The sequence below is a fragment of the Melopsittacus undulatus genome, chromosome 6 (assembly GCF_012275295.1).
Source record: "Melopsittacus undulatus isolate bMelUnd1 chromosome 6, bMelUnd1.mat.Z, whole genome shotgun sequence".
NCBI classification, from domain to species: domain Eukaryota; kingdom Metazoa; phylum Chordata; class Aves; order Psittaciformes; family Psittaculidae; genus Melopsittacus; species Melopsittacus undulatus.
This window is the reverse complement of record NC_047532.1, coordinates 42,809,120-42,830,510: the sequence shown is the minus strand read 5'-3', so window position 1 is coordinate 42,830,510 and position 21,391 is coordinate 42,809,120. Positions and strand designations below refer to the sequence as shown.

The window sequence follows — 21,391 nt, the reverse complement described above, 5'->3', positions numbered from 1 at the left end:
CTTATGCTGCCCATACAGCCATGCCAAATAGATCACTGCATCATACTGCCAATGTCATGGATGACCTTAAGCCTAAGCTCTATGCCATTAGAAACAAAGCACTCTCCCCCAACAATGATCAGGGTTCCCAGAGAATATGAAAGTAGACAGAGACTATCTTTTTGCAAGGAGCCACATGGGGAAGATGAGGGGTTAATGGGTACAAGTTGCTCCCATGGAGGTTCTGACTGCACTCTTCTGCAGTCTTAGACATAGTCAGACCTTTTAATAAGAAAAATTTTTCACAATGAGAACAATCAGTCACTGGAATAATCCCCCCAGGGAAGTGGAGGATTCCTCAGTGTTGGACACTTCTAAGATATATCTGGACAGGGAGGTGGACTATCAAGTTTAGATCACACTTTGCCAAGAAAGGTTGGAAGAGATGATCCTTGATGTCTCTTCTAACTTGGGATACTATGATTCTATATTGTCACAAGTTCTTTAAACTCTGCAAACCTCACAACCAAAAGCCTTCAGAAAAGCAAATGTTTCCTGTTAGTGCTGGCCAAATTGCTTTCAGGACTCCCATTTCTACTCAAGAATCTAGGTATTATACAGAATAAATGCAAAGTAATATTATCAACAGCTAACACATCTGCTGTCATTCTTTACTGGTAACATGCTTCAAATTCCCAGACATATTATGTTACATATTCTACAAATGTAACAGAAAGACATGGGGGAAGGAGCGTGTGTGGGTGTGGGGTGTGTTCCTAAAAAATATAGTTTCAATGTTTCAAAAACATGAATAATGAGGCATATTTTCTAGATGTGAAATTGCATAAATAACACAAATCATAACTAGAACTGAAATCTAAGCACTGGGAATGTGCAGAGTTCAAATTGCTAAGATTACTCTCTGATCCAGTCTCTACGAAAACTTGCTATAAAACTTGATAACCATGTGCTTTAAAGGGTATGACAGGAAAGAAGCAGTCCGCAGCTTCTCTTGTAGTAGCTACCTGTCCGGCACTACAAACATTTTTCACAAGAAAAAATAACAAATATTTCACCTTCAACAATGGTGGAATTGCAAGGAGAAAAGGGACAGCGCCAATCCCGTCTCCCTCACAGATGTTCAGGTTTTTATACTGGTGGTGTTTGCAGGTTTTTTTGGCGGTGGCAGTGATTTGTTTCTTTGTCTTTTTTAAGAGCAACATAGCTATTTTATTCATTCCATGGAAAATGGTACAGTAAAAGGAACAGCACTATTTGGTTAACCTCCAGATTACAAGCAGTTGTTAAGCCTACAACCTCAATTAAAATAGGATCTTTTCTTCCACAATTAAAATGGATTAAGTACAAAAGCAAGGATAACCAGTCTCAAACCCCACAGTGAAATAGGTTTTCAATGTTTATGCAAATGGTGCACTAAAAACAAGAGTGACTGAGTGCCAGCAGGGAGAGGCAGTGTATGGAGCTGAGCAGTAGGCAAAACCCATGAAAGACTTGCTCCGTCATTGATGAGATTTTTATTCCTCATATCTGAGTTTTATTTCCAAGTCTAGTTTCACCAGTTATGAGAAGGCTGTGGTATAAAACTCCACAATGATGCAAACACCACCACTTTGGATCTCAGAGGGAAACAAAGTGTATTTTTCTCACTTATTTCTAAGCACTAATTACAGCTCATACAACTTCTTGTCAGAAGACTATTGGCTGTGAGAAAAATACCACTTTATTGAAACAACTATTTTCATGGTGAAATGATCTAGTTTTATCAAGTATTCCATTGATCAAGGGGTTTCGGCTCAGAAATACTTTCAGTTTTTTGCTGCAGGGTTGGTTTTTTTTTCATTAATTTTTTTTAAAGACCAGAAAAGGCTCTGAAACACCAGTGTAACCTGAAACATGCTGATGGGGACTGGACAGAAGTAAGATTTAGGTCTTCCAGACTGAACAGGGCTTTTTCCCTCTTGGCCACTTTGTTTGAGGATGGCTGCACAATGGAACAGTCTCCTTTTTCAAAAGTGCAACCAGCAAAATGACTGCCTCAAGCTCTCCCTATTCCCTTGATGAGTGAGAAAATAACATGCCAAGGGAATATCTTAGTATGCAGAAGAAAACAGCGTTCAAAACATCCATGTAGTTTTCATTATTTTTGTTTTGTTAATAATGCATACATTACTTTTCACAATACCTGAATTATGGACAATAGTGTTTTCTCCCCAAGACCTATGAGTCCTGACATGATTGACAAATGTAACACAGTAGATCTAAGACTGCAGTTCAATTTGTGACCCCATTTGCTAGCTTTATGACCATAATAAAAGAACTCAGCATCTCTCCACTCTCAAAGTCCTGATCTGGAAAGCTGAAACAAGAACTCTTTGACAGCTTTCCCCAACAGAGGTATTTTTCCCTCCACAGAAAAAAGGTGCTTTGTCAAAATGTCCTTTCTGAAGCTTCTTTAAATATCTTTTTACTAACCAGTTCCTGCTTCTCAGCATTCATACAGCTTTAGTAACCAAACCTCAAACAAATGTTAGCAATCAAAATCAGCAATGGAAATAAAATGAAAATATAGATGAGTCTGTAGAAAATAAATAACTCAAGCTGACTTCAACAGCTGAAAGATGAATTTACAGAAAATAAACCTACAGACACATTACCATGAAGTTGGTTTGTAGAAGAAAGAAAGAAGAATTAGCTTCTTTTCCCTTTGAATTTGGTCTTTTTGGTATTAAACGAAATAAAACTATGCAAGTTAGTATAAAGATATAATGCACAGAAGATGATACTTCATGATCTGAACCTGCAAATGATAGTAATGCAAAGAATGTAAAATGTAGTAAAAAGGGTAACAATTGCACTGCCCTTCAACCCACTTGACTATTTATAAAAGCAGTGGAATTAACAATTGTTTTTTACAGATGTTGACTGTTTTCCTTAAAAACGTCTGCACAATTTATTTCTACCACTCACACATTTAATTAATCTTGGAGTTATAATTGAAAGCAAAGGATAAACTGAATGACAAAAGTAAGCACCTTTAAAAAAGGAGAGCAAAACAGTGAGTGAATGAAAAATGGTTTTCTAATATTTGTCAGCAAGAGAACTAATGCTGTAAATGATAACTAATACTAAACTCCATCTAGCACAAGCAGTAAATCTTACTATTCTAAGTTCACATTAGGAAGCACAGCCTAAAAACCTGAAATAAGGAATCAAAAGCTGATCAGCTTAAAAAAAAAAAAAAAAAAAAATCTCACTATTTTATCTTTGCTTTAGCCTTTCAAGAGAAAGCACAGCTGGTAAGAGTTGTGGTTTAAGTAGGTCAGCTTGCATTCCAACCACATATGTAAGCTTTTATAACAAATATACTGTATAGAATACAGTGATTTAATATGGAGATAGATTTTCAAGCCAATGAAGACTTGGATTCTGAAGTATCTTCTACTCCAGCAAATACAAAAGAGCCAGGAAGAATATTCAGTGTGAATCTTCTATCACTAAAGATTGTTCCAACAGAAGAGCTGGTAGATGCACATATTTATATATAAAGATATATGTATGGATGTGTATCATATAGAGAAGCAATACTATGGTATAAAATTACCTCACTTCATGGGACTGAGGCTCAGATCCCATCCTAGCATCCTCTTTGACAGCAGGGCACACACATCACATCTGAATTGTGTTTCAGATTGAATACATTCTTCCTTTTTTTCCAGGCTAGTTATTTTAATTATTTGCTACAAGTAACTACCTATATAAAGCATTTCTAGTATGGAATAACACTTTTCATTATTGTTTGCATCTCCTAATTGTCTACGCAATGGTCTATTAAATGAGCTGAGAGAATAAAGGCAGCAAAATCTTATTCTCCACAAGTGGGGGAGGGGGAAGGAGGGATGGGAAGGAATAGGGAATATAGATTAGTATTAGCATTGTTTTCCATTTCTCCTCAAATCTGCAGTAAAGTTTTATTTTTCCCAATTCCAATAATGGTGGTGCACTCTTGGAAAACACAGCTGTCAGCTTTGTATTTACTAGTATGCAGCTATTGCACTGCTTAATATATTTTCACGTAGTTGTTTTTGTTGTTTTCATTTTGTTTTTTTCATACAGAAGCAACATTGGAAATGAGATCTAAAATACATTAACTTGTCCCTTTTTCCCTGCTTACCATGCACTTGTTTCATAATCTTTAATCAATAAAATGCTTTCCTATTTCAGGGTATTATGTAAGGCAAATAAAATATCACAGAAGCCAAAATAAAGGATGAGAAGCTAATTCTGTGTCCATAATTAGGAAAAGGAATCAGAATCTCACTTTTAAGCAATGCTTGAAACACACAAAAAAACAAAATCAAAAATAAAACAAAAAAAACCCTCAAAAATATTTACCTCATATGTTCTGCATTTATTGTTCTATGACTTTATGTTTCAGTGGCATAAGAAAAGCAAAAGCCCAACAGAAATTATTACAGTATCAGGCAGTAGATTAAAATTAAAGAAAACCCATGCAAAAAAACAGGTCTGAAAAGTCAAAATCGGCTGATTTAAAGCATCATTGTAAAATACAACTTACATAGTTTAAGGTGATTTTTCATGTGTTTTTTTACACTGGTTCCAATGTAACCAGTGTCTTCATAGTTTAGTAGTACTGAAATTTTGTAAGACACCAGCAGGTATTCCAACAGAATGCTGATAACATTTAATACATTCCACTTGCATTCCTTACAGCTACAAAAGCTGGCCAACATTTACTTGAAGTATAAAATAATGTAATTTGGTTTAAATAAAAGACCATTTCTGGTAACATCACAGAAGTGGACAGACTTTTTTTAACAGCACTGCATTGTACAGACAAAGAAATAGCGATATTATTTTCTTTTTTAATCTTATTGATCCTTACTTATTGTCTTCATTCAATTATAATAATTTTAACATACTTTGCTGTCTTAAAGTCTAAAAATCTATGAATCTAGGAATCTAATTACTCCCCTAGTAATTTTAGGTGAGTAAACAGCCAAAAATTAAGACATCTTGGATATAAACACAGACTCATAAATCTTAAATTTGTAATCTTTTCATTCAACAACACAGTAGATTAAAGCCCAACTTCAAATACTTGGATACAAAGTTTCTGTAATACTAGTTCGGTATGCAGTTCCTTCAGTCCTGATGGATATGTTTAAGTTATACTGTATCAGGAGACACTTAAACATGCAGATGCTGGGAAAGAGAAATCTTACTTACAGACCAAAGTTGCCCTTTGGAATACAAGTTACCATGAAATACAGTCCTGAGCAGTTTATCCAAACTTTCCCATGAATCATAATAAACTACAAAACATTTCTCAGTACTCTGTAGCAAGCTTAAGGCTTGTAATATAAGTATAAACCATTAAAACAATAAATAGTAAGTCAGAAGCTACAGTTTATAACATGAAGAAGGGAGAAAGACCATCTTGTTAATGACAATTGCCTTAAGGCTTTGACTATATAAACATTTCAAACCTTTCAACTGTTTTTCAGAGTATCTCCAGTTACAAGGAAGTAATTCTACACAGTTGCCTGCTGTTATCTTGCCTCTGTGTTTGCATGGGGACAGAGAGAATAGACTGTTCAGAAAAAATGTTACATGAAAACACTAATTTTCACCTAGATTATTCAAAGTTTGATAATTACAAAGTTTCCAGAAAACATAATGGATTTCTTTGCAGCTTCCATCAAAACATTTCCATACAAACACTCTATTTTGACAGCTGGTCAGGTTTCACAATGTGCCAAATGCTCTAAAAAAGTTTCAGCCTTAACAACAACCATCAACAAAAAAACTGAACAAGAAAAAATGGAAGCGAGCATTTTGCATATAGCAACTGCTCTTACTAGCAGGTGGAGATGATTTTTTCTTTTTTCTTTTAAGAATCCTCAAGGTAACAGAATGGCAGATGTATACACATTAATCACGTTTCTGCCTTGTAGAATAAACAGGCACAAAACGGACAGGTAAATCTCCTGTTCAACAATTTAAAACAAGAACCCAACCTATTCTTACAGCTTTGGCATTATCATTACACGTCAAAGTTGATCTTGAGAGCAAAAAGTGCTAAGAAAATTGTGGCCTCTGGCAATATCAAAACTACGCATCCCACTAGACTGTGAAACCTGGGTCTGCAAGCCAGTTGCAGCTTCTTCCTTAATAATTATCTCCATAGAAAAGAAAAAAAAATGTTAGTTCAAGATTCACTTAATCGTAACTATCTTAATGTGGTAACATCCCACCTACTTTTCTATGAAGCCTCTCCTGAGAACACCAAACTAACAAAGGCCATCCACCCAATCTCCCTAAAAAAACACCACCTAATGCACAATTATACTGCAGCAGATAGATCTACAGCACACAGTGACACCCATATCCAAAATTCATTTGAACTGTTGTAAGAACAACTTTTACAAGGTCAAGTCTGTCATATTCCTCACTTTGCACACTCTGTTTGCAGCCTGGTATTATTCCATTCTAAGATGGGAAACAGATGTGTCACTTCATAACTGTGTTTCAACCACACACACACAAAAACAAAACAAAAGGGAATCTTCTAAAGGTTTCAGTTGTAACACAAACCCTGGCTTTCAGCACTGAATGTATTGATGGTCATTTTCAGAGGGCTCTCAGACTAAGAAAACATAGCTTTACCTGGAATTAGATCTAAGAGCTTGCAATTCAGCCAAGCCTCTTGATAAATATGGCTATCAACTTGAAAGCATAACAACTGCATGGGACAGAATTCACAGTATATTCTGCTCTTTTAACTAAAATGCTTGATTTGCTTCAATTCTCCTTGTGTTTCTTTTTCAAAGAATGAAATACATAGACACAAAACATGTAATTCACAAACCTAGCCCAGCTATGATACCTATTGAGAATAAAGTATGCAAAAATGCCAAAGTCAATCTTTATAAACTGAAGAGATGAGCCAATTCTCAACTCCTCTGCGCTGACAAGGGACCTTAGCCCACCGTCCCCACGTTGCCAGGCAACCATCCCTGTATCCTCAGCTGTATTCATTAGCCATTAACTACCATTCAGGCTCCCTTTCTCTTCTCTCTCATACAAGCTCCCACTCTCACAGATGTATGGAGGGGAGGGGGAAGTTAAACAAGATTACTTTCTTTCTGATCAGAAATAACATTCTGAGTTTTAATAGCTAATAGATTTTAGCCAGCTCACACCATTCATATAATTGCTTTGTAGTGAAAGATATAGCATGATTACAAGGTACAGTTCTTTTAGTAAGAGGACTCTGTTAAAAGTTAACATTAATAGAAATCCTCTAAAATGCCTATTATTAAGCAGTGATGATCTCATGCTGATAGTATTGAAGTCTCCTTTGAATTTATAAACAGATGACAGTTTTTTAACTCCAGAAGAATGGCATTTGACATGAGGAAATGCTATTCTAAAACTTGTCAAGATAAATAAAAATCAATTGATCTCAGAAGTAGAAATGTGTTATCTCCAATGTATTCCATGGAAATAAAACAAAACTTCAACCACTGGAGGTACTGATCCACTGTCCTCAATATCAACAAAAATATGAACCACCTCCAATGCACCTGTTTCCCTGCCTGCCATCACCAAGGCGCAGGTTAACATCCACTCAGAGGTACTAGTAGGTAAGTTACACAGCCATAAGCACAGCTAGACAATGCAAATGAGGATGAAAACTTTTTCCCCATCTCCAGCCCCAGGTTTGCTTCAGGCAGAGCAATTCTCATCGAGCTCCTCACACTGCAGCCCAACTATCAATGGTGTCACAGGGGAAGTGGTAGGGCCATAGCTTCCCACAAAGGGGAAGATGAAGTTATGTCAGCAGAAGTTCATACTTTTATCACCTTAATGCTAACATCAAACAAACCTGTAATACATTCTTGGTACTTCAGAATCTTGCTAGTTTCCTTGAGACTGAAGTTTATTAGAACTTCTCAAGTGAAGAGAAGTATTAAAATGCTGGAAAAAAGCACTAAAAACCATTGAACATTGCAAATCCTACAATTCTATAATAGGCAAAAACAAGATTCCCAGCATAATGCTATGCAGAGATTTCTCTTGAGCAGAGAACAAAGAAATTGCACTGTCTCTCTATCGTTTTTTATTTTTGAGACCAGCATGTGAACATGTTTCCAGGTCTGGATAAGGTGCTTGGCTAGCGATTACTAGGACAAAGACCATGAACAAGTATCCTGGCTTTAGCAGTAGCAGTCAATTTTTCTCCTTCTTAGTAGCTGGTGCAGCACCATATTTTGACTTTCAGCCTGGGAACAGTGCTGACAATACCAATGTTTTTAGTTGTTGCTAAGTAATGTTTACTCTGACCAAGGACTTTGTGAGTCTCATGCTCTGCCAGGGAGAAGGAGAAGCCAGGACGAAGCAGAGACAGGACACCTGACCCAAGCTAGCCAAGAGGTATTCCATACAACAGCATGTTATGCCCAGGCAGGTAACTGGGAGTTACCTGGAAGGGCACACTCTCTTCTGGGTCAGGCTCGTTTCGGCGGGTGGTATCATATTCTCTCCCCTTGTTATTTCTCTTATCATTATTATTACTGGTGGTAGCAGCAGTGATTTGTGTTATACCTTAGTTACTGGACTGTTGTTATCTCAACCTATGGGAGTTACATTCTTTCGATTCTCCTCCTCATCTGTCTGGGGGGGGGGGGGTGTTAAGGAAAGAAAAAGGGAGGGTGGGGTGAGAGAGAGAGTGTGTGTGCCTGTGTTTAAACTATGACAAGTCTGGAGAACATCCTTACAAAGGCTAAGAGAGCTTAGTCTGATATTTAAGTCAAAGTTGGGGTGCAACTAACTAGCAGTCAAAATAACAAAGCCAGGATCAGAAGTATGATAACATAAGCTTGTGCAGGTGAGCAGAAAGAACAAAAAGAGTGGTGATATTTTTAATGCTTCAAGCTGATTCAGATATATTCAAGAAATAAGGCAAACTTTTTTCTAGCAGTGTAGTCTGTTGGGCAGTTTTTCAAGAATCATTAGAGTTTTTCCATCACCAGAATCTTCAAGATTGGAGGCTTTTGCTTTAAGTGCAGCTACTGAACACACAGAAGTAATTATACCAAGGAAGGCCTATTGCCTCCAGACAGGACAACCACATCAGTTGCTCTACTTTTCAATTTGTCCATGGTCTGTATATAGCAACTACCAAAGGAGAAAACACACACCACAACGCAATTACATTTGACATGAAGAATTGACGAGAGAAGGAACAGTGCTATCACCTAGGAAGACCTCCCACAATTCCTTAACAAGGCTCCTGGGTGTTTTGTTACACACTTTGTGAACAAGACATGACAATGAATGAAATTTAGCAAAGTATATGCAAAACAGAAACAACTCTTGATGTCAAAAAACTAGATGACAGAGACAATTCTACAGCATGGATGGAAATATCATAACTTCTACTGTTTGCTCCTCAGAGAACAAAACCATTTTTACAGACTCGTGTTTCACAGAACTTTCTTCTGGTTGCATCCACACAGGTCAAAATTGAAGATACTCCTCTCATTTTCAGATGAAACTTCTGTAATTTGAACCCAAAGTAGATAGCACAAGAAAAGGGATTTTATCTGGCCCATTTATAATCACTTCAGTATAACACACAGTCACAACTATTTGCTACTTAGGCAAATGCAATATTGATCTATCTCTACACTGCCAGATTTCTTAAAATATCTTCTTCTGATGCCAGACTAAAGGAATTGTTGAATTTGTTTGGTATTTCCAAACAGCACAGACAAAGCACAAGAATGTGAAACCGCTCTTGCTGCAACCACATGTCCCAGAGGGCACTAGGAGAGATCACACTGTCATGGACAGCAGCTCCTCCATAAGCACAGCCCTCCGTCTATTGTGTCAAGGTATCTGTTTATGGTGCTTATGGGAAATATTTGAAGTATAGAGTGGAAATGGCTATCCTGACCAGGCAGAGCTACTTCCCAAACTACTGGGAAATGCAATTTTGCTTTTTTATTTATTGTGACAGTCTAAATTCTATCAGACTGTTTTCGCAAATTCTAGAGTCACATTACTTCATCATTGCAAGCCTGTCATCTGTAACTTTACTAAAGCTTCATTTCATTAACACTTTACCAGTACTATGACAGCAATATAGATGAGTTAAATACTTGCAAAGAATAAGACATTCTCACTACCTGTGAGTCTTTGGGTATTTCTCAAATATCTCAAATATTAAGTTTAAATATACATTTACCTGAAGTCTTACTATACAAACATCTGTATTTAAATGTTGTTCAAATCAGAAAATTATCAATAGCAAATTATTTAAATAACTCTATAATCCTTAAAGAAAATTTCCAATTCTTATTAAACCCTAAGAGAAGGATTATAATCCCATCTGAAAGGGGATACAACCAAGACTGTGATAGAGTGTCATTAAGTAGGCCAAATTCATAAAACAAAGCAAAACTCTCATCCTGCTACAGGTTGCTGTCCTACACCACAGGCAGCTGGACAGGCTCACTGAAGGCCCAGCTGTCTGGAGCTTGGTTTTATGGCAAATCCAGTATCACAACCCGTAATACTAGTGATATGAAGTAGCATATGGCTTCTATTATGTCTAACAGCATTGGTTAAATATGAAGAGTTTCAAATTGAAGTAATGGGTTTTGAGTACAGCAATCTCACTGACCAATTCATCTACACACACAGCAGGGCAAATAGATACAGAAAGCTTCAAACACTGAAAATTACCCATTTTGATTGATTTCAATGAATGAACAAAACTTACTAAGCAGTCAAATGAGGCATAGCCATGACATTTAGTGGAGATTGAGAATACCTAGCTAAAGTCACAAGTAATTAACTGTCCATAAAATTATTAAAAGAATTATTTTCTGCAATAATTTTACAAATAAAACAAGCTTGCTGCATCCTACTACATAACACAGCAAGTTAAACAATTCAGAAGGAGAAATACTAAATTATGCAGTGTTAGAGGATACACTTTCCATATACATGAGAAATCAAAGCAAACACATATATAATGAAAGCTATAGAGTGCTGAAAATTAGTCTCTGGTTTGGCTCTTACTTTCCTACAGGTATTTAATTATCCCTTAGTCATTTTCACTGCCTTACTCTCTATATCAGGAGTATGGTACCATGAAAGTAAAATTAGAATGAACAAAAATGTGAATTCTCATTCTAGCAATTTTGTTTGCAACTGAGCTCATGAAATACAGAAGCTAGAGTTGCAGCCTGATTTTTAATTATTTATACTTTGCTGCCTTCATAATTTCATATTTTCTATTCAATTATAGTGATCTCTCCTTCGTATGCATATTCCATTTTTAGACAAAAACAGACACTTGCCAAGGCAGTATTGTAAGACACAGAAGCATTCATGCCACTGACTGACATTTTGTTTTATTACTGAAGCCTACCCCAAATTCATGCTTATATTTTGACAAAACATAAATTTTTGCAGCTTAACTCCTTAAAATACGTACTTTCTTTGTTCTGAGCACATCATATCCTCACATTTCTTTCAAACAGAACAATTCTGATGTTAGAACAGGTGTTTGATACATTTTTTTTTCATTTACCTTAGAGCCAAGGTGGGATCAGTTTTGTAGAGGCTTTTTCACGAAGGCATATTTTCAATCTGGCCTCAACATTAATACTCTGCAAAAGAGGAACACATCATATTTTATAACTCCAGTCACTGATACAGAAAACTAACCATTTTCAATGATGTAACCTGTAAATATTAAGTATAAGACATTTTCCTAACACAGCAGCAAAGTAGAACATATTCTTAAATGTGCTGGTACTTATGAAGTATTTTTCACATTTAAAGAAATAAAGTGACTGCAGCTTCTTTTCCAAGGTGTTCCATAGACACCCACAATGTGGAACCCACCAAGCTATTTCACCACCCCACTTCATTTTAGAGAACCTCAGCCAGCACTAATTCCAACTAAAAAAAAAAAAAAAAAAAATAAATTCATTGAAATGGCAGGAGAGCAGTGTCCATCTCTCAGACACTAGGCTTTAATATAAATTTTACTGATCCAACATAATGGCTGTAGCAGCCACTTAAAAACTGGCTTCCCCTTGTGCAGATTAAGAAGATGGGAAAGAGTAGCTGGAAGATGGAAAAGCTTCAGATGGGAGATAACTTTTGCATCTTTTCTTAGGTATGCATTCAAAGATTTGACCAAAGTTATCTTTTCAATAATGTGGAGAATAAAAGCTGGAAAGACAAATTTGAAAGACATGTTTGAATTAATCATCAGGAGATAAAGCATCTTAAAAAAAAAAAATAAACAAAAACAAACACAACTGATGGTACTTTAACTATTCATGCTTCAGCTGTTACTGTAATTGCCTTCAAGGTAAACCTGCAGGTCACAGTTCATCAAAACAGAAGAACAATAGCAAGAGAGTCCCCTTATTTTTGTAGATTTGAACCCTGTCAGAGATGCATGAAGCAATTTGGGCTAGGAGAACACTAAGTCTTCACCTGATTCAACAGCCCATTTAAAGCAGGAATTACATTAACATTACATGAGGATGCTCAGAGCCTTGTACAGTCATGTAAAACTAGGACAAAAATACTAGCCCTAAAGTATATTCACGCTTTGCCCTTCAAAGACCTGGTCCCATTTTCACAAAGACAGATGACAATGGACTGCAGCAAAGCATTAAAAATTTAAAATGAGGTAAGGATGGACTTAACTCGGTTCCAAAAAGCATATTTCCTTGAGTCATAAATACCATAGAATTCTACTTTTCTGCAAAACAACGCATTTAAATTATAGAAGCCCATGTTAGCACACATTTCAGTTACAATTTTAGTGAGCAAGATAATATGGAGGGGAGATAAAAGGAAAAAAAAAAATATCAGTTCTTTCCCTGGACCAGAAAAAGACTTATTTGCTCACAGGTCTCAGATAAAAGCTTCATGTCAGAACATTTTATCTGTCTTACAGTTATACTGCTCAAAAGACGAACTATGAGATCAAATCCAGCTTTCTATTAAGCTCTAGAGATAGCCACATTCTACGCAACTCATAGGACTTCAGGCTTGGACGTAAGTAGTAGAGATGACATAATATGAGGAAAGCATTTCAAAAGGCCATGAACACTAATAGGGATTACACATACGTGTAACAAAGGAAAATAAGCTGCTACGAATGATACTACTCAGTCATGATTCAGAAGTACAGAAAGAAGCCAACTGTACAATTCCAGAGAATTCTGAGAAATTCTCCCAAAGATGCCCACTTAGATCTCAGATTTCTCTGGGGGGGGAAGTCAAATCTAACTGAACTAAACATAAACTGATCAAAGTTTTTTGTGTTGTACGAGTTTGAAGAACAACTGCAAGGGCAAATTTAAGACAGAGAATGTTTGGGTTTGTTTGTTTTTTTTTTAATTCTAACTGAAAACCAGACAAAAAAAACCACAGTGAACTATCATCAGGTTATAGTTTTGTCCAGTCTTTTGCATTTAGACAGTCACAGCTTTATTTAAAACATGGAGAACATTTTAAGGTTTTGCTGTCACTTTCACTCATACCTGCAGAATCTTACAGCTCTGCATCTTCTAGATATGCAGTTAAAGAGGGGACAATGTGATTTGTCTATTTACAGGGTAATGAGATTCAGGACTAGGAACTAAAGGTTTTATTTCAGTTTTCCCTTTTACCAAGTAGACACACCTACTTCACAACTGACAATCTTCCTGTGCAGGGTTGACCTATGTTCATAATATACCTCATGTCCACGTCCCCTGTATCTTTATCTTCTAAGCAACTAGCAAAAGTACAGATAATGACACTGAAGTAATTTAGGCAGGCAAGCATTAACTCAAGGAAAAAATTCCTGGTCACAAATCCTGACGAAATTATTCTCTCCTCAGTGAAGTTTGTGTTTGAAAGATAAATATTTTTGCTGGGAGAGAACATTGCAAATTAGACCAGAAATCCCATTTGACTTAGAATTATAATTCCTGCATTTTACATGAGGTTCAGAATGCAGAGGGTAAAGAAGGCAGGGAGAGGAGGGAGGAATACAACAGCTAACGGATTAGATGTTGTCACTTATGATCCATCATCACACTTTCTCAGATTATGAAAATGAAATTTCCCCAGTAGTACATTCTATGCTTGACAGATTACAGATTAGTTTACACTTTTGAAATTGGAGCACTTGGATTTTACAGAAGTTCAGGTCTCCTGACATTTATCATATGGTTTGACATGAGTCAAGAGAAACATTCAACAAGACAATGCCACACACACTTTCAGGCAATGAAATGGGCAAAGTCACAAACTCCTTAATGATCACTTCAGCAAGTCTAAATTTCACACTTTTTCCTTGACTATACAGCTGGCGCAGAAAGGTCATTAGACTATTATATTCACTGTTATGTAGAGCAGCACTATACACATGCAAAGTTTCTATAGCAACACTTTCTTAATTCACTCTTTAAGCAAAACACCAATTAGCTTTTTATTACAGCCAATTAAAAAAGTCTGCACGCTAATTGACAACCTCTCTACTCAGAACTTAAGCTTCTGCAAAAGAAAATTGCAGTGAAATTTTGTATGGTAATAGCTTACTTCCTATTCTTCCTTCTTAACAGAACAGTGAATTATTCTTGATACAGGCTGAATGTTTATTTTCAATCCAAAATATTCAGACACACAGAAGTAACCTATCCTCGTATGACTTAAATCTTCATAGACCCTGAAGATTACAAGCTTCAGAAAGGCAACAGAAATGTAATCAACAGACTTCTTTCTGCATCACAGGAAACTGGGCATAGGCCTATGCACCTGGAGATCATGCAAGAAGCAGCCACCAACTTGTTTCTCTCAGAGTATTTAAGCACGTTGAGCCAAGGAAGAAAAATGGCAAAAAACAGTACTAAAAGCCAAATTCAGTAAGGCAGCAGACATTTTCATTTGCTTCTAAGTACTTATTGATGGTTCTCTCAGTTGTCCTCTACACAGCTGGTGATGACAGCTTCTCTGTATAGTGCTTCAAGTAGCAAATATCAAGATACATTAGTCAGAAAACAGTCAGCAAGCACAATATAAAAAGAAACGCATCACGATTCAGAGTAACAGGGGAAGTAATAAACAACAAAAGCTGATTTGTCCTTCTGAGTAAGATGTGGGGCTGGAAGCTGAGTAAAAAGCGTTGTTCCCCTTACTGTTCTTTCATGTGAGATGTCAGTATTCACATTACTAATAAATACACACAGAATAAAGTAGCAGAAGGCTACTTTGATGGGCTTGGCATGCCCCAGTCAAGAATTAAAGGTACCTGAGTATTGTAGGTTTGCAGGTTCTTAAGGACAATTTACAGAAACTATTTCTGTTTTCATCACCTTATAATTACTTATGCTGTCTTATACTGCAGTATTAGTATGCAAACATAAGACATCTGAAAAGTTACGTGCGGACACAATAAGCAGTAAACGAAAGATTCTTTTAAAGGGTGATGAAAATAAATAGGAGTTACAGTCATCTTTCAATCCTACCAATGCAGAGAACAGAGCCAGGTATTCCGACACATGAAAGAGATCACTATGTATAAACTTGGAGATGAAGCAGTGTCTGCAGCATGAGAAGACCATCAGCTGCAAAGTCAATAGAGTCTGGAGTGCAACAGTGGGCTACGCAGTAAGCAAAGACACCTCACCACTGTAAGGGACTAGGATAAAGCAATACAGGCTTTTATACTTGGTTCTTTAGAGAGATAAACTCCCAAAACACAGCTCCTTGAATGGACAGAAAGTGGTAAAACATTGGAGCTTAAAGCCTTTCAAGTGCAAAGTCCTCACTACTAAATGCTCCATCTCCTGCAGAGAGACTGTATCATTCCAAGACACAGTACACACTGTTACGCACAGAGTTAGTACTGTAGTGATAGGACAAGGGTAACGGGTTGAAACTTAAACAGCAGAGGTTTAGACTGGATATAAGGAAGAAATTCTTTACTGTTAGGGTGGTGAGGCACTGGAATGGGTTGCCCAGGGAGGTAGCGAATGCTCCATCCCTGGCAGTGTTCAAGGCCAGGTTGGATGAAGCCTTGGGTCATATAGTTTAATGTGAGGTGTCCCTGCCCGTGGCAGGGGGGTCGGAACTAGATGATCTTAAGGTCCTTCCAACCTTAACTATTCTATGATTCTATGATTCTATGAAACTAATGTCATTATTTGTAGTCCAATGACTTTGGAAATTTCTTCTAGTAAAACCCCTGCTACCAGCACCTCACCAAACTGAGAGTTCACACAGCTCTGCAGTTTACGTCTCTCCCTTCTCTGCCATTGAAAGAAGGGACCAACCCATGTCCCAGGACAAAACCTATCAGTCACATCAATACAGCAGAGAATATTTGAGTGCCAAAACAAACAAATTAGCTTTTTTTCCCTACCTTTTCTATTCTTTTAAGCTTTCTACATTGGTATTTCAAGAAATTTAATATTTCAGCTAGTGTGGGTCCACCCAGTCAGTTAAATATTACACATCAACTGAGTGTATCTGAAGAGAAGACCTAGGGCAAAATTTAAAGGCAGCTGTAATGGCAGAGCTACTCATTGGTAGCAGCCAGGATCACCTTCAGCTACTGTCAGGGACCCTACATTCCCTGTACCAGAAACACTCCAATTGATGACAGTAATTTTTCAAATACATGACTGCTAGGTACCTCTTTCCTACTTTCTTCTCCGATTTGTTCTTTGCCCAGTCAGAATGAACTGAACAGTCACATCCATGTGGTCAGGCAGGTGGTGTGTGATGTGAAATGACTTGTGGGAGTAAAACAACAGGTAGGATTTCTGGCCACCTCATTCCTGCCAAGGAAACACCTTCAGTGGCCTAAAATATGAACCCAAGCCATCTGTGCAGCCATCCCAGGTCTTTGTAAAAGCAGACAGCTCACAAATCAACATGATCAGGTAGATATACGCTTCTGTTCTATATTTCTTGCTATTACGATTCGCATTCGAAACACCTTCATTAAAAGAACAATTCACATGTTCAGTCGCAAGTAAGAAATAAAGAGCTATATTCCACTTTAAGACTCCAGAAGCAACATTTTCTTCTTTGACTTTTTTTTTTACTGTTTCGCAGTAGGGCTTATTGCAATTAAATTGTCTTTGTCCAAGTATAAAAGCTCAAAATACTCCATTCTTTCCAAGAAGTAATGGGATGGTTTTCTGCATATCTAAATTATCCACTGTTATGACCTGCTGTAGAACTAAAGCAGATTAGAATAACAGTCTAAACATTATTGAGAGCATGGATTTTCAACCATTCTGAAACATCCTTCTCACTCCTTTTGTTTACTTTCCTGATTCTGAAACACGTAAAACACAAAAGCATGACTGCAGTAAATTTTGATAACTACCACGGATTTCTCCCATTCTCTCAATAAAGGAAGTATTTCAGAAAACCTGCCTCCCAAACATACCTTCTCAATTTCTACACAAACCTGTGAAGGCAATAATAAACACCTGTAACAATGGATGGTGTAAAGAAGAATTCAAAGAAAATCTCGTACTTTACAACAACATTGTTGATCAATGAACACAGAACACAGAACCTGAAAACAAAACAACTGTTCAAAAGATATTTTTATTTCTTCATACCTTGGTGAAGAAAGAAAAGTATTAACTTCATGAACTTCTACACTTCTGTCATGGTTTAAGCCCAGCCATGCATCGTCTCTCTCACTCCTCCTCCTCCCCCCACCGGAGGGATGGGGAAGAGAATCAAAAGAATGTAACTCCCACAGGCTGAGACAAGAGCAGTCCAGTAACTAAGGTATAACACAAAACCACTACTGCTACCACCAGTAATAACAATGATAAAGGAAATAACAAGTGAAGAGAATACAACCACTCACCACCCGCCGACTCATACCCAGCCCGACTGAGCAGTGGTCTAACCCTTCCAGGTAACTGCCCCCAGATTATACAGTGGGCATGATGTGCTGTGGTATGGAATACCTCTTTGGTCAGTTTGGGTCAGGTGCCCTGTCTCTGCTTCCTCCCAGCTTCCTCTCCTCCCTGGAAGAGCACAAGACTCACAAAATACTTGGTCAGACTAAACATTACTTAGCAACAACTAAAGACATCGGTGTTATCAGTGCTGTTCCCAGGCCAAAAGTCAAAAACACAGCACTGCACCAGCCACTAAGAAGGAGAAAAAAATGACTGCTATTGCTGAACCCAGGACAACTTCAATAATCTGAAGTTACTACCCCTTAAACCTAAAAAAAACTCAGTTTTAACTACAGTGTTTGAAGTAATTAACATGCTACCCAAGTAATGCTACTTCAACACTGTTCTAATTCTTGGAACTCTTTTAAGTATGTACAGTAAGATCTCTGACTTGAAGTCAGATCAAACAGTAAATCCTGAAGGGTTCTCTTTCCTTTGTGCCATTGTTACTTTATCAACTGGAAGGCTGAAAGTTACTGGTAGTTTCAGTACTTCCTACAAAACTTCAATCTTGTATTCACAATTGCTGTATCTGTAAGTTCTGGAATCAGAAACCCTGAGCAAATAGAACAAGAGAATGCTATAATCACTACCAAGTTCTGGCATAACAGAGGAATTATTGCTTCTTTTTAATTTTTATAAGGTCTCCCAAAAATCATGCTTTTTTATCAGGCAAAATAAATACAACAAATCTCCAGTCTCGCTACTGAAAATGGCCAGCTCGTATCTACAGGTGATGATACATATTTTCCAATTTTATCATTTCAAAGTTAAGTTCAAAGACCTAAAGACACAGAATCATGACAGATTAAGCCGGGAAAGAAGCAAGCATCTCCAAGGATCCCTCCAGCTCACAGTCAGGAAAATCTGGTCGATTTTAAAAAAGACTCTAACATTGAGGAAACGACAATTAAAAGTTTCTATGGAGGAATAACACTATTAAAAGAACCCAATGTATCTCCCTTATCCTAATTTTTCCTCCTAAAACTTCCAAAAAGCACCTAGTTACAGTATTTTTTACATCTTCTTATATTACATGAAAAGCAGCATATATATATATACATATATATATATATACATATATATATATATATATATATATATATATATAATATCTGTAAGAAAAACCAATACATGCAATTCAAATCTCAGCAGCACATGCAGTTGGATGGATACACTGCTCTAGCTAATGCCAGGTTGCAGCTGTGAATTGACAAGCAATTTCAGGGCTACCACCAACTCTTATAGCACTTGATGGATTCACTCTGCACCTTTGCTCCTCAACAAAGGACTGGAAGAAGGAAGAGCAAGTGCAATTCTCTATATGGAAAGAAACAGGGAAACCTGTGTTGATATTACACTCTGTCTTGGAGATAAGAACTCCAACAGTCTGCCTTTATATATTCACAGAAAAATAATTAAGCATCTATCACATAAAGGACAAACATTACTGCTTTGAATTGGATGAGAAGGCAAAGAAATCGGGTTTAGGTACAAAGTCTCCTAACAACAAGCAGCAGAATGCTGTGTCTTTTCAGGGGGGAGGACACGACACAAACTGTTATCTAACTTCTCTGCTCCTAATGGGATTTCCTGGGGATCTTTTTTACCAGTTTCAAAAGGCCAGTACCTGTCTCCAAGCACTTGTTACCAATGCTAAAGCCACAGTCTTGTCCTTGATACAAAAATAAAGTATTTGCTTGTTTAGACCACCACAAACTGACAACAAGGCCCATAGCAGTACTTAAGTACATTGCAGTACAAAGCAGCAAGGACATAACACACAATGACCACAGTAGGGTAATATTCTGAAGAACAAAGTAACTTGTAATTATATATTCAGTGATGTATTTCACTTTCAGCCTGGTTCAAAATGCCCTGAAGTTTGCAGAACTTCTGCTGATTTTAACAAGAGTTTGGAATATGTCCTTCATACGCTCTGAAATTATATCTGGAAAGTAGTATCAGTTTATCAGGTTTAGTGGGTACACATACCATATTTTCTCTCTAAGCTTCTCCCTTTTAAGGAGAAGAAATATTCACATACTCAGCAAATTCAAACACAAGAAATAAAACAAAGGAGAAGAAAGGCAGATTTCTAGATGATACAATAAAGACAAATCATTCATCTTCAAAATAGTTTGTATTTTCTCCCTTAACAAAAAAAAAATCTGATAATACATATTATGTTTTTATTTGTATTTTCATCAAGATTCATTCCAATTGTGAAAAGCAGGTACGTCTCTCGAAATAGATTACATCATAAAAAATAGCAAAAAGTCAATTTCCAGACTTTACAACTATTTTCATGTAATAATTTGTTGTATTTTGCAACCGCTTATTAACCTCACCAAAACAGGGTTTATTATAGCAGAACTACAGATATTCCTCTTTCAGCATTTTTATCAAGTTCCTTACATCTGCAGTTCAAAAACTGGCAATAAAAATGAAAAAAAAAAAAAAATTATAACATTGCAATGGAAACATGCCAGACTGGGGGTCCAGGCTGTTTTTAAGTCAGGAGAAAAAAACTAGACCATACCTCTCCCATCCTGCCACAGCATACAGATAGCCAAATTTTAAAAAAGAGAACAATTTTTAGCTCATTGGCAAAGGCTGTGCTGCCCTTTAACATGTGCTCAACAAAAATACTCATTCTTGATGCTCCAGTTGTGTGCCCTGCCAGGACACACAGAGCTCAGGGATGCCAGCACCAGCTGCAGGGGCTGTAGAGGCGACAACTTTGGGCATCTGATGAGTTCAAAATCTCCTCCTGTGTCCAGGGAATCACAGAAGGCTAATGAGACCAGGAAAAGGCGATTCAGCCTCAGTGCTGACAAGTCATATGGAGACAGTTTTCAGTACCTTTTTACATAGCAAAACGTTTTTTGGTGTTGAGATGCACAAAGTGGTAATCAATGAGCTCACTCAGGCATGTTGCATACAGTACAGTAATTCAGAGCTGTGTGCTAATGAAACTAGACTACACTCAAGCTAGCTTATCCTGAATTATATTAGGTATTCCTGCACAGCCCTAAATTGTACTACCTCATCTAATCCTTCAGAAGACACCCCATTCAAGTCATCCCATGTTTTTAGAAAGGGGATAGGCAGGGAAAAGAGCCGCTTCCTCAATGCCTACACCACAACTAATGAAGCTCCCCTCCAGAGACACAGATCCATCAGAGGGTCACCCTCTTCTTCCTCTACTATTTGGGATCAGGAGCACACAATGGCCCTGATTCAACAGGAGAGAAGATGTGTGATTCCCACCTGATTCTGCCTTTAGTTTCATGGTTAGTGCATGCCATGGATGAGGGACCTACATTTGTCCTGCCCAGAGAAGAGCT

The 21,391-nt window shown here is 37.2% G+C and overlaps 1 protein-coding gene across 1 annotated transcript in view; it reads right to left on the bottom strand.

Annotated features, from left to right (window-relative positions):
* Positions 1 to 21,391, bottom strand: part of NAALADL2 (N-acetylated alpha-linked acidic dipeptidase like 2) — a 634,909-nt gene that overhangs the window by 545,865 nt on the left and 67,653 nt on the right. The window contains exon 2 of the mRNA XM_031047098.2: positions 11,627 to 11,705. The gene's annotated coding sequence lies outside the window, so the exon portion shown is untranslated. The remainder of the gene's footprint in view (positions 1 to 11,626; positions 11,706 to 21,391) is intronic.